Genomic DNA, 5,460 nt, shown 5'->3' with positions numbered 1-5,460 from the left:
TTGCTGCTTAAGTATGCTGGCATTAGAGAAAGTTTAGTTATCTGTGTAGCTTCATCCACTTTAAAAAGGAATTGGCATTTCAAGGTAAGGAAGCAATGGAACTCGAGTCTAACTCAAGTGATTGTACCTTTGGAATTTTAGAGGGAGGTTTAGAATTCGAGTTTATAGAGAAGCGATGTTGAACATGACAATTTCATTTCGTATGATATTCATGCAACATATTGTACTAATTCTTTTAGTCTTGATAATCGCTCGTGTTTTACAAGTCTAAGAGCTAGGGCATTTGCTTCTACTCCCTTTCTCATGAACCTCTCTTTTTTTTTCTTTTTTTTTTTTTGGGGAGAGCTAACCAAATTTTCTTTAACTACTCTATTTGATTGCCTAGAATAAAAAATAAAAAAAAAATAAAAAAAATTTGATGGCCTGGTTGAGTTCATGTTTTACTGGGGTAAGTGTAGTTGACCAAAATCTCTGCCCCTAAGAGATTAAGGTTGTGTTTGGTTTTAACAATTTGAAGGGCATCACTCATTCAAGGAGTATAACCTTTATTCAGAATAGCATTTTAGGTCTAAATTTAAAAAATGAATTTAAAAGTTTTAAATCAAAAGAAGATTGGAAAATTAAGTTAAATTCTACAAGAATGGTTACTTTTTCTATAAGATCTTTATAAAATGTCTCTCTTATCTCTATGCAATCCTTCACTTAAGAATAATTAATCTACTCTTCAATAGTTAGTTAATCTTTCTACAATTGTATAAAGTTCAATATCAAATTATTTCATTTCAAATTTTCTTAAGAAACCAAGTTGGAGAGTTTTAGGTTGTATTTGGTAAAACTTTCTAACTATGATTTGAGAGTAGGAGTTGTATTTTGAGTTTGTGAGTTTTGAAATTATGATTTGCGTGTGAAAAATTTGTTTGGTGAAAAAGTTTTGAATTGAGTGGGAAATTTTTGATGTACCATATGATATTTGATACAAAAACTTATAACTCATAACAAAACATATAACTCAAAATTCTATTAAAACACATAAAAAAAATTTAAAAATTCAGAAAATATTTTTTTCGAGTATATAAAAATTAATATATGTCAATTGCAAAAAAAAAAAAAATTGTATTGTTCCGGTCAGTGGATGATCGGTGGGACGTCCGGTGAGATGATCGGTTAGTCCAAATTTCTCGCTTTCGACCACGTTTTTAAAAATAAACGTGGAATTAAGTTTTGAAATTCGTAAACAAACATCGTGTTCAAATTAAGCTCTAAAACGTTGTACCAAACACAGCCTTAAGTTGATAGAAACAAGACCTCCATCCTTATTATGACATCAGCAATACTATATGCTCAAAAAAAAATATATATTTAAAAAATTATTATAAAAAAGAAATCAATGGCCGACATGTTGTACCTCTGTGTTAATCTATACAAATCACCTCACTTCGAGCAGTTAATCGGTCAGAAAAGACATATATTGTCTATCTCCTACAAATCCACATTTTGTCTTCTAGTCATTCTTGTTCACTGTTTGGATGATCCACAAAATAGGAGTTAGCTGAACCATAAAATAGGAGGAGAATTCTATGATATACATTACCTAAAAGATGCATACTACGTATGGCAGTTACAATATTTATAGCTGTGGAGATATTATTTTAAGTTGTCTACGTAATTTAGGTGGTTAGCTGAGGTGTTACGTGGGTAATTTTGATTGGCCGAGATGTGATTAGATCATATCTGAATCTGAGATATTTGAATAGGGAATATCAGACTATCTGTTTAAGTAAAGGTGGACAGAATTGATCTTAATCTGAATAGGAGAAGTCTTAGATGAGTAATATCCTTATAAATGATAAATTCTTATAAAGTAAGACTGTTAGGAGAAGTAAGGCATTGATCACTATACAAAGAGAGCATATCGTAGGTCTAAAGTATGATTTACTTGAGAGTTTTGTACTTTAGCTGATATCTTTGAGAGATAAGTTGACTGATTTAATCGTCGGAATGCCTTGAGTAGACGAGCCACCGGTCTTGTTGTCTTTCTGTGTGCAGATATTGGGCTTTTTTATTTTTACACGTACTCTACGACTTAGTTTCCAAGATATCGACAAAGAGGTCTAATTTGGTTGTTGAGAGGGTAATTTATAAGTAAATTGGGCCGAGCTGAGTAATGGGCCGTTCGATGGGCCACGGTAGAAAAGGGCTTGGCAAGTGGACTATAGTAGTAGCGCGGTCCAAGTGAAATAACAGTTACCACGGTCGGAGTGGAGTTGGTTCGGTCATAGTGTTTGAAGCCAAGGTATGATGGCTTCACATGGTGGACCTCGCTGTGGTTATCACGGTCGTAGCAGGCCGTAGATTAGCCCGGTTTCAACAGGCTACCGAGATACAACTAAATGAGAGCCAAGTTGGCTTGGCGTTGCGCATTGGAGCACTAAGCTTGGTTAGCTCGGTCTTAAGTTAACAGCCCGGTTGGAGTATGCATAACCAGGATACAGGCACTGAAGGGAAGATCTGAGCTGGGTTAGCTCGGTCGTACTGCCATCTATCCGGGGTAAAACCATCTCACTTGGTTTAAGTAGTGAGGGGGGTGTTAAGCACTATCTTTCAGGAGTGTGATTCCTAGAAGGACTCTGCAAGAAGGAATAAGAGTCCCACTAGAATTATGCCACGCGGAACCTATAAAAGCTCACAACATCACCTATAGAGAGGTAACACAACTTTGATTCTCGAATACACAGAGCTTTTGTCTATTTGTTTATTTTGCTGACTTAGGCATCGGAGAGGTATCCGACACACACCCGCTGGCTAGCTCACGTTTGTGTTTTCAGGGAGTAAAACGACGACGTTTGGAGGAGCGTAGACTTGATCAACAGGATCACACGAGAAGATTATTTCTTGCTCGTACAATTGGCGCTGTCTGTGAGAAGCACAGAAAGAACAAAACCTCTTGATCAAAGTTTTTCTCGCTAGATTCGACGTAATGGCGCATAATGAAGATTTGCCACAGTCCGCCATCGACGGATAAGCCCCAGAGGGGGGGGGGAGGTGCAAAGGTTTGCCTTTTATCCCTCCTATGGTGGATTTAGAGCCCCAGCGACAGAACCCCCGGAGGAATGCAAGGGGGAGGTGGACTAACAGCCCCCGTCGCTCTCAAAGTCCAGAAAGACAGAGGCGGAGGATCGATCCTCAAGTTCTGGAGGATCGCGTAAAAGAACAAGACGAGTTACTAAGGAAGATGGCGTCGGACATGGTGGCTATGAAACGCCAGATCAAAGGAAAAGGGGTGGCGACAGGAGAGGGGCACAAAAGCAACACGCCCCCTCGCCACTCAGAAGATCGTGGTATGCATACCACGCCATCGCAAGTAGAGAGTAGGAGCCTCAGAACAGGCGACACTCAATCAAGGACTTCCAGGACTAGTTACTCCAAGTCTAAGAGAACGAGAACATTGAGGTCTTACACTGAGGGAAGCACCTATCGGTCCTCACGTATGCACCAAACATCATCTGGGCAAACGGAGTTGCCTAGATCGTCCGACTTACGGACTGTGCTTGAAAAAAGGGCACGACGGAAGGAGGATGCTAGGGCGCGCGACCCGCGTAGAGTTTCAGCCCTTCAGCGGTTGGCTCCTCGGATGCATGGAAACGTCGAGGTAGGAATGCCAATACCGCACCTTGCCTACGAACCAACAGATAAAGCATTGGCAAGGCTACATAGCTCGCCTTTCGTTCCGACGATTGAGAACGCACCATTACCTTCAGGCTTCATCCAGCCTTAATTTACGACTTACGAGGGAAAGACAGACCCTTGCATGCACCTAAGCCACTTTCATCAGGTCATGGCAGTATACCGGCGGAACGAGGCTTTGATGTGCATCCTATTCCCATCCAGCCTTGGCGACCTAGGTTTAACCTGGTTCGAAAGGCTACCAGAAGACAGCATAGCCTCTTGGGCGCAATTAGCAGAGGTGTTCGTGACAGGGTTTAGAACGAACATCAAGACGCTAGTAGAGGTCAATCAGCTACTCTCCATTGACATGGGCGATAAGGAGACGTTGAGATCCTACAACAGTCGTTATTGGGAGACCTTCAGCTAGATAGGAGATTGCCCCACAAATCTCGTCATCGCGCAATACAAAAGAGGTCTTCCAGTCAGAAACAGGCTGAGGGACTCAATTACCATGACGCCCCCCTCACAAAGGAAGCCTTAATGAAGAGGGTACACCAGCACATTTGGGTGGAGGAGGATGGCGCCCGTGCTAAAACAAAGTCTGGTACAACCGCAATACTAGATAAAAAGACTTCGGCAAAAGTCAACGCGGTAGAACGTCCAAGCAGAAACGGGCGAGGCAGGTGGGACAACGGAGAGGACCACGATAAAAGGTGGTTGAGAGTCTACACTGCCATTACCATGGTGTTCAAAAAACCGATCTATCGGATTCTCAGTGAGATACGCGATGAACCTTTCGTCAGATGGCCAGCTAAATTGGGAGAGGCACAAAAAGACTATGACAAAAGATCCCGGTGCACCTTCCATAAGGAAAAAGGGCACCGCACTGGGAATTGCCCGCCATTGAGACAACAACTGGAAAGGTTAGTGGCATCTAGGCATCTGGACCAGTACATTGAGGGAGGGACGCAGCCAGCCTCCCAGAACCACGATCACCCAAACGGAATGCTGATCGATGCCCCACCTCAAGGTGTGATAAATGTAATACATGGGGTATTCGAACCTAAGCGAGTATGTGAGCTCAGGGGAATGATCAAGAAGGCTGAGCACTTAAGGGAGGTATTAAGTGCGCAACCTACCATTAAAAAGGGGAGAACAAAGGCCATGAACGTCATGTCTTTTTCAGACAGAGACTTGGCAAATATATATTGCCCTCACAATGATGCACTGGCCGTCACTCTCTGCGTCAAGGATTACGACGTCAAGCGAATTTTGATTGACCAAGGGAGCTCATGTGAGATAATGTATTACGAAACTTTCAAACAGTTAAAACTGGAGGACAAAGACTTGGCACCTACCGTATCTCCCCTGATCGGATTCAACTCAATGCCAGAGTGGCCAGTTGGCAAGATAATCCTCCCAGTCAGAGCAGGAAGCATAACGAAACAAGTGGAATTCTGGGTATTGAAAGTCCCTTCCACTTACAACATAATCTCGGGAAGGACATGGCTGCATGCCATACAATCGGTAGCGTCAATCTATCATCAGATAATGCGGTTCCCCAATGAAGCCGGAGTAATTGAAGAGGTTTTTGGAGACCAAATTATGTCCAAGCAGTGCTTCGTCACAGTAAATGGCAGTTGAGCTGCCAAAGGGTTTGTTTAGATGGTGGAAGAACCTGAGAGCAATGAATTGTTTACGGATGTTGGCAAAGCCGCTGAACAGAAGGCAGTGGAAGACTTGGTACAGGTAAAAACAGATGAAAAGGACCCTAAAAAGTTCTTTTTGCTTGGC

Source organism: Camellia sinensis, chromosome 8 (assembly GCF_055761805.1).
Source record: "Camellia sinensis isolate YWXY chromosome 8, ASM5576180v1, whole genome shotgun sequence".
Classification (NCBI taxonomy): domain Eukaryota; kingdom Viridiplantae; phylum Streptophyta; class Magnoliopsida; order Ericales; family Theaceae; genus Camellia; species Camellia sinensis.
The sequence above is the reverse complement of the archived record's forward strand: the minus strand, read 5'-3'. Positions refer to the sequence as shown.